General features: G+C 37.7%; 1 protein-coding gene across 1 annotated transcript in view; it reads left to right on the forward strand.

The window, feature by feature from the left end:
* The first annotated feature begins 83 nt into the window (after positions 1-83).
* LOC145668141 (uncharacterized) overlaps positions 84-13,501 on the forward strand; it is a 98,873-nt gene continuing 85,455 nt past the window's right edge. The window contains exon 1 of the mRNA XM_081735714.1: positions 84-231. The gene's annotated coding sequence lies outside the window, so the exon portion shown is untranslated. The remainder of the gene's footprint in view (positions 232-13,501) is intronic.

Below are 13,501 nucleotides of genomic sequence, written 5' to 3' on the forward strand. Positions count from 1 at the left end.
CCTATCTCACATGTTATCTTGTTATTTTTCTCTCCAATGTTTTAATATAGAATTTAAAACTTTTTCTAATTTACCATGAGTGTTACCGTAAGTTGTGAAATGAAGAATCAGAAGCACCATAAAAACTAAACTTGTATCCTTTATGTTCAATAACGTTACAGCTGTTTTACTGAAAAAGAAGGATTCGTGCAGAAGAAAGGGAATGTCTTTAAGTCGCGAAACAGTGGTTTGGTATGTATTGTTGTGTTCATATAGTTATTTGTGTTAGTTCTTAGTGTTTTGATTTCACCTCTCGTATTGGAATTAATATAATAGTAAACTATACTTACGTAAATTATTAACCTTGAGGCAGGATTTTGATTGCGTTGAAGTTACATCATTGTTATTACGTACACAATAACATTTGACATTTGCAACTAAAAAGGCTTAAAACATGCATATTTGCACATAAGTATATGAAATACATTAGATTCTGATTGAAGAATCTGTTTACATAGCACAACGATTTATAATTCTTAAAATGCTTACATAGGTGTTTTTAATGTAAAAGTAGGGAGGAACGTTGGCTCAATAGTAGAGCGCTTACCTCTTGAGCGTAAGGCTCTTGGTTTGATCCCCAACAAAGTTAGTTTGTGTTGGACATAGTTTTCATGCTTTTTCTCAGGGGGCATAATATTGGAAATTAGGGGGGCCAAAATCAGGTAAAAAAAAAAAAAGTTTACAGAATAAATGAGGTAGTGTTACATAAGAGTAATTACACTAACATAAAAACTAACCTAACCTAACATAGCCTAAACCATCAAAAACAGAAAATATGAGAAGAAAGTATGAATTTTAAGCAAAAGTTCTGAACCACCAAAATCCAAAAAATCCTAACCTAACCATCAAAAATACAGAAATTATATGAAAAAAGTACGAATTTTAAATAAAAAAAAGTTCTGGCTCCTAATTCCAGAAGGGTTAAATTCCAAAGTTGGGCGTCCGTTTCCAGCAAAATTTTTAAAATTTAAGGAAAGATATGAATAATTTGATCATTTGTGTGTTTGATAATATATAAGAGTCTCGAAAAATCAGTATATTTGTTATATATAAGAGTTTATAAACATGGGACTATACGGCGAGCGGAGGGAACTACTTGGCGCAAGGTAATCAAACAGTTGCATTGTAGGAAAGAAACGAGCATTTATGTTATCAACATGGCGAATGTACAAGGGCAATGAACTAACAGTTTTAACATTTGTGACTCAATACGTTGATAACGAACAAAATCTTTTAAAAGTTTGTGAAGAGTACGGACTAATGAACCCAGTAACACATTGCAGAAAGTATGCAAAGGAGATAACAGCGAAAAAAACGTGGCGAAAGCGGACGCCCAACTTCGGAATAAATGTCTTCCAGAAATGTTTTTCGAGGTACTTTCTTTGTCATCACTCGAGCAGACGGTTCTACCAAATTTTCACACATTTATTGCATTTTAAGGTTTCTTTATGCAGAAAATGCAGTAAATGGGGAGCTAGTGCATAAACCACGAACCAACTTGTGCTAGGTAGCCGGGAAGGTTCTAGATCACTGGTCCCTCATGTAGGTTAGTAGCTGGGTTGGTTTCTTTCTGTACTTAAGTTTATACATTTAATTTACACAGTATTGCCGAGCGAGCGTTAGCGAGTGAAGGCGAGTTAGAGCCCCGCAGGGCACTTTGTTTTCTGTCTTTATTACTGATCAATGAGAAGGGGGACCAGTAATCTAGAACCTTGTCCAGGTGGCCACTAAAAAGCACGAGTCAGGGCAGGAGCGAGGGGGTGAGTCCGTAGGGAACAGGCGCGTTAGCGACGGGGACATACGCATAAACGAGAACCGTGGAAAAATATGTAAAATGTTCGGAATAATTTTCAACTCATAAGCACTTAAATAATCATAATAATTCTTACCTTCAAAATGGCTTCACTAGTTTCCCGGGTACAAATGTCCTGCTGCGACGAGGAATTCGTGAATTTTTACTTTTTTCCCACACTTCGCCCAGTTGATTTTAGATTTCAACATACCATGACGCTGCAAAAACTTTACAATATGACGCTCTTTATCACACAATTCTTTGGAATAAAATTGTATGCTTGCATTATATCCATCGCAAACGTCCATTGCTAACACGAACAGAACATTCCCTCCGTTTATTTCCACCTTCTTCGCATTCTTGTATTCTTCTTCCTTCCGCTTCAGTAAATAGTTACAATTAGAATACGTTCATACCATTTAGAATGTTTTTCAATTGATATCTAATGACAGAAATTACTTATATTCACACTCTACATCTTTTACGAAACGTGTTTCACGTCGTATTTTACCTATAAATTTTGTTTTCGGTAAAACCGTCTGCTCGAGTGAACCCCTTCCTTTTTTCTCCCATATTCTGATTCCGCTACTTATTCCATCATCATTCACTTGCCTAAATCCTCGTCTCCCTTAGCCTAAAGGGTGTAATCGTGGTACATTAAAGTGAAAAATTTCATTTTTATAATACAAAGGTAATAAATTATGGCAAAAGCCCAGCAGTAGCTACACCAAAAGAGAAGTGCATACTAAATAATGACTCGTGCAGAATGAGAATATCCATGTCACATTAATGATAATTTTCAAAAGTTAGCTCCTTTACTACGATTGGGAATGTTCTAGAATGCTGGTTCGCACACATAGGTGAAGGTGGGTTAGTAGTTAGGTTCGTTCTTTTCTTTATCAAAGTTCAAAACTCAATTCACATGGTGGAGCTCCTCCGTGGCTAAGCGGTTAGCGTACGCGCCTTTGGCGCGGGAGACCCGGGTTCGATTCCCAGCGGGAGCTCATGTGGTTCGGATTCCAAGTTAATCAGTAGGTCCACGTCTCATATAGCCTCGCTGCTGAACGGGACGTAAAACTCAAAATCAATCAATCAATTCACATGGTGATACAGAGCGAGCTATGACGAGTGAAGGCAGGTTAGTAGCCAGTTTGATTACTTTCTTTAATTCCAACTCAATGGATGCAGACCAGTGCTAGGTGGGGACTAAAAAAAACGAACCCTATCTAACTGAGTAAGGGTAGGAATGCTTCGCGGGAGTGCGCCCGTACTGAGCAGGCGCGTAGTACTTCATTCTACTGCCCTTCAACTCGAGAGAATGTGTGCTGGATTCCTTTCTCACATATTTTTACAATTTTGGGGACACCATCAACAACTAGCTATAGCTGCACATACCGTTTTCATGTAATGAAGAGTACGATGTAAAAGTTCATGTAATAAATAATAGTGTGTAGAAATATAGTGTACCAAGTACCCCAACGTCTGAAATATTAGGTGTCATAAGATGTTTGAATTGATGCAGATATACCCTTAACGTGGCCACACCATTCACTACATTGCCTACATGTGCATTTACGGTCTGTCCTGAAAGTCTATTAAAAGTCATTTATTGAACTTATCGTTACGAGTGTTTAAAAAATCTTCAAAATAGTCTCCTTTTGCGTCGATACATCGGCTCCAGCGGGACTTTCAGCTCTCGAATGGGTTGCGGTAGTCCTCCTTCGGAATGTCCTTTAATGTTGCGGTGCAAGCTGCTGTGATTACGTCCACTGTCCCAAAATGCTTGCCTTTCAGGGCTGTTTCGAGGCGTGGAAACAGAAAAAAGTCGGGGGCAGCCAAGTTCGGGCTATACGGGATCGTTGGTACCCCTCGTTTGAGCAGTTAGTCTGTGACGATGAAAGCACTGTGGGCCGGCGCATTATCGTGGTGCAAATTCTAGTTGTCTGCGTTGTCCGGCCGGATGCGTTGAACCCTGTGTTTGAGTCTTTTAAGGACTTGCACATAAAATTTGGAGTTCACAGTGGTTCCTCGTGATGAACCAGTCCGTGGATGTCAAAGAACACGTTGAGCATGATCTTGATCTTTGATTTGTTCATCCTGGCTTTCTCCGGGCAAGGTTGCCACTCCGATTATTGCCTTTTGGTCTTCGAATCATATTCAGATACCCAAGTTTCGTCACCTTTAATGATGATGTCCAAAAATTTTCGATCACGTTTTCACATGTCGAGGGTTTCTTGGCACGTTTTAACGGGGCGTGACTTTTGATCGTCAGTGAGCACTTTTGGAACCATTTTTGCGCACACCTTCCGCATGCCGATATGGTTTGTAACGATTTCATGAACTTAAATTTTCGATATGTTTAACATGACGGCCATTAAACGAACACTTAATCGTCGATCTGAGTTCAACAGTTCTCTCACACGCGTCACATTGTCAACAGTGGTGGTCGTGGATGGCCGTTCGGCACCGACCTCGTCGTCAACCCTTCACGGCCTTCCAAAAAGGCCTTGTGCCACCGAAAAACACTTACCGATCTGACAGGGCATGTTCTTTATAAGCAATCTTGATCATAACAACAGTTTCCATAGCGGTTTTGCCAAGTTTCACACAAAAGTTGATTGCAAATCTTTGTTCTAACGAGCGCTGCATTTTCACTTGCACAAGGTCAAAAAGCAACCCTCATGGACAGGCCCGTCCTCACTCTCCGGATGCTCAGAGCACACTGAATGACGGAGCGCTACTTAGCTGGGTTCTCTCACTGTCAGTTTCAACCAGTTAGACCGTGCTCCGACGTACAGTGACGTCACAATATATTAACTGAGCCTACTTTTAGGATAGACCTTGTATGTATTACTAAGCACCTCACATATTTATATACTTTAGCAGCTGTATTAGTTTGTGTTGAACATGTAAAACTGTTTTCAAAGTAAAGCGGGTGACTTAAGAGACTCCTTCATTTATTTATTATTTATAAGAAGTAAGTGTCCGGCTATGTTGCATTTGTGTACTTGGGCCCCTCCTGTCCTGGTTTGGGCACAAACTTCAGGATACTTCATCCCCTCACCACAGCTCAAGCATATATACTGTATTGTAATTGAACAATTCATAAATTTATATTTTTTATTAATAATTCTAACATGTATCCAAAATCCCTCTGTTTTCCTTTATAACTCTTTAGAGCAGGGCTTAACGGTTAGCTGAAAACAAAAAATACCTGTACCCTTTGTGATAATTTTTGTTTAGTGATGCAGTATTTTCACACCATAAAATGTAAGTTATAAAATACTAAGACAGATGTGGGCTCTCTTGATGAAATGTTTTTTTTCTGAAGTCAACAAACCGTGGTGCTGCTTAGAAAATTTTCACGCAGCTATGTTTGTTACATCTTCAGCTATAAAATTTTTAATTTAGAGTGCAGTCTTAAAGCAGAATCTCGGAAGCTATTTACATAGGCTATTTTCCCAAACTTTGATCGCCTTTAACTCCAAACCTGTTTGGTCTAAGGAGAAAGGAGTTCACACTGGTTTTGACTCTTGTACTACTAACAAATGACAGAAGTTTCATGAAAATCTGAAATGGTGGGTGAAAAAAAGACATTTTGCTGGATGATTTGATGAGGAATGACCTCCATACTAAGAACATAATTCTTGCTTGTAGTGATCACTTAGCACTGTTGGTGCGTGATTTTCGCATAATTTTAGAATGTTGGCAAGTTTTTGGGTGTCATAAAAAAGAAAACAAAGAATTACATTAGTGCAGTCATATTTGAGGTGGCCTCTACTACCTTAACCGTACCAAACAAATTGTGAAGTATTGTCGTCTAATGCAAGTCTGTTGCCAAAAGTACGGACATAATTTGTGAAAGAATTTTAGTTTAAGACCCTCTGTATGCATACTATTTTGGTAGATATTTTGAAAGTTTCGAAGCCCGAGTCTTTCCACATTTAGTTCTTAATTCATCTGTAACTGCATAAATTCCCGTGTGCTTAATCTTATCTTGCACCTCTTTTTCTGAAGAAAGTTGACTCTTAATGCCTTCAGAACTCGCATTGCATACAAACTTTACACTTTCCTAACAATTTGATTCCTGATTTGATTTGATTTTGTTTTAATTAGCGTCCCTTTCAGCAGTGAGGTTATATGAAATGTGGACATATAGCTTAACGTGGGATCCGAACCACATGAGCCCCCGCCAGGAATCGAACCCGGGTACCCCACCCGATAGGCGCGTATACTAACCGCTTAATGTCAACAACTCGTCCAACTTGTGCTCTCTTGTCTCTAATGGTTAATATATACACCCTCAATGCGAAGGACCTGGGTTTGATTCCCAGTGAGAGCTTATATGGTTCAGATTTCATGGTAAGCTGTAGGTCCTCTTTCAAATAGCTCGGTGGTAAAAGGGACGTTAATCGCTGAACGAACCAACCAGGCTCGAGTCTCGAGGCATTTACACACACGTCTTCCTGATCATAGCCCCCAACAATATCTAAATCACGTGGTTTTTGTCGTACATTTTATCTTTAGGATATCCAGAAAGGTGAGGTTACGGTTTTTAAGTTTCTCTACGGCCATTCATTAGTTCCCCAACGCCCGATAACTTGTTTCGGAAATCCATTCTCAAACCATTGCTGTGATATCAGAGACATGGAATGCATGAAGTGTACATTGTCTCGGGTTGGAAGAATGGAAAGTTCTAGCATGTTCTCTTACATTCTGCATTCGTCTTTTCACGATGAATGTACAGGGGAAGACGTATATCACTACTCATACCGCAACACACGGCGACCGATGGAAGTGACTGCAATGTTTATTAAGTAATTACGTTCTGTTTTTGCCCACTAAAGTCTCTGCAGTGACAGCTAACTAATCCAGAGAGAACATAGCTTCGTCTGAGCACAAAATTTTATTCAAGGTATTCAACGAACTCCGTCTGGGCATATTGAACAAAATGTGATTTCCATGGCTACTTTTTAACTCCTTCATAGTTCGTTTAACTGAACCGTGCGGTATATGAAATTACCGATGGGATTGTCTCCAGTACATTCTGGAACTTCGAGCGAACAACGTGGTAGTCTGCTTACCCTGTTTGGTAATAATAGTCTTCGGGCACCCCGTCTTTTTATTATTATTATTATTATTATTATTATTATTATTATTATTATTATTATTATTATTATAAATCAATTAAACTCTTGCGCAGCAAATTTTCGTAAATTCTAATTTTTCACATCTGCTGTTGCATGTTTGTTCTGCTCTCTTCTTCACCATTTGTAAACCTTAATGGCGATTGTCACACTGCTATTGTCGCTGCAATTCGAGCACGGTCAGAAACTGAGTCTTACGGTCAGCTTGTCTATTTGCATACTGCAACAAACAAATAAGCTGTATATATTATTCAATGCTATAAACTAACTTTAGTTTAATGGTAAATGTGTTACTCTAACATCATTATTAACAGAACTAAATTGAAGAATATAACTATGTATCACACTGTATTCAAAATTTCGTCGTCCAGTACCTTAAGGGGGATGTCATCTCATGTTAGAAGTCTTAAAATCTTCATAAGACAACGTGCAAAATTTAATTCGTAAATATCTTACAAAGTAATACACTTAAAATCTTACAATTTTCCATGTGAATGCCGAAGAGCAATACAGTTCAGATGACAGTCTCAGTTTTACACGTAATGACGTAGGTCTAGATTAATTGTAACGCTTACTTCTGTAATGAGATACTCACTCGAGACCTCATAAATTACTAGGAGTGACATTGTTTTAAGAAAACTTGCTGGGGATGGATGGCAATTCGAGAATCAGAACTCGTGTCTCTCACCCCCATTTTGTTTTGTCATCGTACGCCTTGAGTAGCCTTTACCCCCTTCTTCAACTTTACAGCAGCAACTGTCTGAATTTGATTTTCTTGAAGTTGACAGACGTATCAACAACACAATTTGTGGAACAAAGAAAGAAAAAGAATTTAAAAACTTAGTACCAAACAAACGTTTCCCATTTATCTTGCACAGCATTTGTTGTTTTACGCCGAACGAATCCCTGTGGATGAAAAGAAGAAGCAGTTTGTGACGCTTGCATTTTCAGAACACTCCTGTCTTTGTGTTCTGAAGGCATTAATGAAGCTTGTACGCACTTCAAAACATTTCACGGATCTCCCTCGTGGCTAAGCATACGCGCCTTTGGCTTAGGAAACGCGGATTCCATTTCCTGCTGTAGCTCATGTGGTTCGGATTCCACATTGAGCTGTAGATACACGTCTCATATAGCTTCGCTGCTGACTGGGACGCTAAACTAAAAGTCAAATAAAATCAGTTCAAATCGTTTCACGTATTCAAAATTAAAAATATCTTTCTCCCTCGAAACAGTGAACATTTTTGTCAAATTCATATAGAATTGTAATATCAACAGACAAAGTTACGTTCAAAAGAACGTGCGTCTAGAAAACGTAAGATTCATTCTGTTTTAAAACTTATACTAGTTGTGAATCGGTAAAATCAAGTAAAGATACAATTGACGGACCAGAAAAATAAGAACTAAGTAAAGTTTCTTTTTAAGGTTCCTGTTCCTGCTCTAAAAAGGTACATATGGAAAGAGTAGACTACTTGCAGAAAACATAAATAAGATTAATCATACAAATAAAATAAATTAGCTAATCTGTATAAGTCCGAGTCCTGGCGATTGAAAAATACTGCTTTGGATAGATTTAACAAAATTCCATCTCAGTTTAGTATAAAATTTAGGTTGGATGATATGCAATTATTAAAAGGAAATCCTTGGTTGCTGATTGATGAAATATTGTAATTGTAGTATCTAAAATATACTGGAAAGAAAATTTAGGGAAAGCGTGGTCATATTCGAAGGAAAATGAACACCCTTTGTCCTTTTAAAAATTCTCTACTTGCCTTGGAAGTAAAGTGTATAACGTAAAAGTCAATATTTAAGAATTATATCTCACACATTTTTAGTAGAAAGTTGAGAATTGTGATATTCTTTCAGAAATTCAATGCATTTGAAAAATCCCATTTAGTGTGTAATTTTGAATTCTAATCATGAACTCTGTAATATATACTGATGACTCTAATGAGCATAACAATTGTATGATTCAGTTTATATTTGTATTAAGTCTTAGTGTAATGAAGTTCAAGTATTTATTTTAATTTAAAATTGTTTAACACCAATAGGTTTATTGTTGTTTAATTAATTCAATGCATTGTCCTACTGTGGTCATTAGAAAGTGTATAAACATAATATGAATATTTCCACATTGTTTTTTTTCTTTCTTTTTTTTTTAAAGTACTTTATATTATTAAATGCAAAGTTGCGAAGAGATTAAGATTTCATGGCTCATAGCGAGTCACTTTTTTAACTAAAAGTTACTTTTTTTTGGAGGTAAAGTGACTTTTTCGCGTGATTTATGTTTTGCGTTGCCAGTTTTTTAAGAAAAAATATTATAAAAATAAGTGAAAAAAAGGCAGAAACTTGTTACTCAATAATTACTCTTCAGTACTTGCTGTCACATGTGAAACAGTCAGCTTTATTCTCACTTCAGCTTTTATTCTTTCTAAAGCACAGTGGATTGCTGGTGGATGCTTAAGCTCTCAAGGTGGGGTTGAGAACCCTTCTGTATCTATTCTTTCTTCTATGATAATAGTCTTTTAGTTTTCTCTCGTAATAACTTTAGTTAACGCTCCGCTCAACGTTGTGTGTGTGTGTTTGTGTGGTTCTTGCATGTCTTCTTAAGAGTAGGTGATGATTTTGAATATTTCATGGCTTTGAGAACTCTCAATGCTAAGTTAAATATAATGTCTGGGATGAAGAAATTCGGAAATAGGCCAGAGCTGGTTCCACTTACTCAGAAGCTTTTCACATCTGCTAGGTCTGCTTACCGTAACTTCAAAGCATACTTAGAAAACCTAAGAAAGGAGGAAGCTCAAAAAGAAGAAGTAAAGAAGAAAAGATGAAACAGAACAACACACAGAGAGATGATGGAGAAATTGACAAAAGAAAAAAGGGGCATGATGAGATTTTGGTCACTTTTCAAGTATTTACAAGACACCAGACCACTATGAGCCCTGAGATTTCTGTATACAGGGTGTTTATGAACTATACCGACAAACTGTAAGAAGTGTTTCCGCACATCAAAATAAGTCGAAAAGTTCATATGGATTTGTGGGGGAAAGTGCATAGTTTCAGAGCTAGGGCTGTCCAAAATCGTGAAAAGGCCAAATTTCAAGAGGCCGTATTTCGAATTCGAGAAATCGTGGAATGGTGGTCCTTATCAGCGTAAAGGAAGTCACGCATACACAATCCAAAAATATATATTTCATTTATGTTCAATGGGTGTGCAGAGTATTCTCTTCAAGGTGAAACTCCCACACATGCCATTAACCGAATTCTGAGATATGCTCTGACTTTATGATTGGTCCAAAGTAGGCAAACGATAAACCTTGACAGCAATCAACACGGAATCCTTTGGCGCGATGTCGGAAGTGTTAAGAATCGTCAACAGCGCGGTCTCTCGTACTCGGGAAGAAGCATGCTGCGAAGTTTTACTTCATGCTTATAAGCGAAAAAAGCGTGAAATATACCGTGACGAAATAAAGCCTTATTCCAAACACAAAAAACATGGAGCTACCGGTTCCTAACAATTCCGACTTCCCTCCGAAGCACTGGATATCAATTGTTGTAAAGGCCTGCCTGTTTTGAGCCCTCCCTAAAACCAGGGTAGGGGAGGCCGGGGTAATAAGAGACAGGGGTTATAAGAGACACGGCCAAAAAATATCCTAAATATCAAATCAAAATTATAAAAAAAAAAAAAAAAGTAATGGCAACGTCAATACCTTTACTTTCCTACTCCACTTGCACTTATGAACTAATATGAGTTTTCATTTTGTTGCCATGCTATTTAGCATGACTTTTAGCATGCTATTTAGCATAGCAGGATTTTCGAGATTCTTCTGATTTGTGCACAGTTACACCGGTGGTCATAAATAACATATAAGAAGAAAATGTAAACTAGTTTTGCATCAATCCTGACAGAAAGACTCGAAATTATATTTAAAAAGAAAAGAAAAAGTGCGATTCGTTTTTCACAGTTCTGAAAGTACAGTAGTCTTCCAAACTATGCGAATGCAACGTTAAAACAGATTTATAGCTTTCAGGTGCAATAGAGGAATTGAGATGAGACCTATTAAGTGTAAATTTCTACTGTTTCCAGTCTTAGTAGAGAGAGAAATGAGCAGATGGAAATTTTCTTAAGACGCTGAATTGATTGAAAAAAAAAAGGCGCTTCTGTTGCCGTTTTTGTTCTATGGCGATAAGAGTTAACCGGAAATTTGTTATTTCTACCACTTCCCTGAATGGAGGGTTAACATAGGAGATAGAACCTATTCTTTGGACGCTTAACGTACTCTAGAAAACTGCTTCTCGATATGTAACCATTTTTGCTCAGTAGGGATCAATGTTGATATCGGAAAGACAAGTAGATTTTTACTAGGACTACTTCCGATTTTGAGTAATATGGGAAGAGATGGTATCTTTTCTTAGACGTTGTATTTCAAAATCCCTTCTCAATACCTCTTATCATGTTTGCTCAATATAAATCAGTACTGAAACCGAAAACACTAGTAAATTGATACTACTTCTGGTTTTAGTAGAGATTTAAGGGTAGAAGTGGTAGGTTTCTTGAGACGCAGAATCGATTCCAAGAAACGTTCTTGTCCGATGGCGGTCAACATTGAAACCGGAAGAACTAGCGAATTGTTATCACTTCCGGTTTTGGTGCAGTAATGCGGGAGGAGATTGTCTTTTCTTGGGACACAATCTATTCCAACAACCACTTCTGTATATTTCTTACTGTTTTTTTTTCTCTTGGAGAATAATACTAAAACCGAAAGTAGTAGCAAATTTCTACCACGTTCGGTTTTACTATGTCACGGGTAGAGATTGTATAATTTCTTAACACGGTGAGTCGATTATAAGAGTAACTTATCGTTTTTTGTATGGTTATCAATGTTAAAACCAGAGGTGGTAGTAAATTTTGGCACTTCCGGTTTTAGAGAGTAATACGGATGGAGATGATCCTTTTTTCAGTCGTTGAATCGATTAAAAAAAAAAACCTTGCCGCTATCTATTGTAGGTCTCTTTCTATGGCAGGCTTTCCAGTGCTCCTATATTTCTTATATTTTAACGAAACCTCCTATATTTTTGTGGCATTGCTACTTCCACTTGTGAAAGTAACATAAGGAAATAAGGTGCGGGTGATTGGAGTGCTTTTGTATCCACAGTAGGGTGATTGAGTGGAGACTCTTCTGTGTTTCGTCCTTTTCTGCTTATTGTCTAAAGATAATTACACCAAACAATATACAGTTAGCGCAAAAATATTCATACACCTACAAAATGGAACAAAAAATAAACTAGTTTCGTCATATTCATTAAAAAGTTCTATGGAGTAGTGATTTTAAAGACTTATAAATAATTTATTTATGTGTATCAATACTTTCTTTGCTAGGCAAATAGTTGTAGAATATGTTACAAATAGTCAAATCTTACCTTAAAAATGTAAGTAGTCATCTGCAGAATGTTTACATTTTAGATTTTATTTTACATTTCATTTACATCTTGGAGACGTATACTTACAAACTCTGATTTTCTTATGCAGATCCTTTTTATACTTTCCTTGTGGTCGTTCCTTACAAGGGAGGTAGCGCAAGTTGCGATCGCAATTGCAGTTGAGTTGTGGTTTGTATGAACATGTTTGAAGTGTTGATTACAAACATGTGTAAACTAAGTGCCATAACCAATTACACTGTAAGCTACATCGATATTCGTGCGTCGGGTTTGGAAACAGACCGAGAAATAGGACTGACACGATTCATTAGATCTATCCATAGTGGGGTTGCGAGGTTTAAACGAAGACACCATCTTCGCTCACGAGCAATAACAAAGTGTGTAACCGCTAAAGCCTAAAATACAGATGGTGACGTGCATAAAAGATATGAAGCGTTTCGCAAGGAGATTATGTCCCCAGTGAACACCATGGAACGTATACAGATTTATAATACATATCAAAGTGGTATATGGAAGGAACTTCATTTATCGCGAACTCTGCATTTCATGGGAGAGAACTCGGTAAAAAGTTCGGTGCGGAGTGGTCATACGACAACTCATTCTTACACCATCCAACTTGTTACGTCGGCAAGTGAATATGTGTTTCCAAAGATGCTGGTAATCACCAGAAATCAATTTAGAGTGTGAGTAGTGCAACAAATGCTGAAACCGCAAACCCTGGTTCAAGTTGCCTCGAAGTCCGGCCTAATCGAAATAAATCCTGACGCAATTCTTTCAAGATGTCTACTTCCATATGGGGCTGAGGACTCTCTTCTGGTTGATTCACTCGGGACATATCGTGACAGGACTCATATCGATGCTATCCGACCACAAAACATGGTGTATACAGTCAAGACCATCCCTCCTGGTTGCACATCTTAATTCAGCCACTTGATTTGCTATTCTGACACCCGACAGTTCAAGGCGGTGCTGAAGCGAATTGAAGATCACATTATCCTTCATGACTATCAGTTCACACCATCGTCGAGGGATTCAATTTCGTTGCTTATATATATTCTACGTAATCAGTTCTTCTCTAGTCTTCGCA

The sequence above is a fragment of the Thermobia domestica genome, chromosome 13, assembly GCF_964235325.1.
Source record: "Thermobia domestica chromosome 13, izTheDome1.hap1.1, whole genome shotgun sequence".
Taxonomy (NCBI): Eukaryota; Metazoa; Arthropoda; class Insecta; order Zygentoma; family Lepismatidae; genus Thermobia; species Thermobia domestica.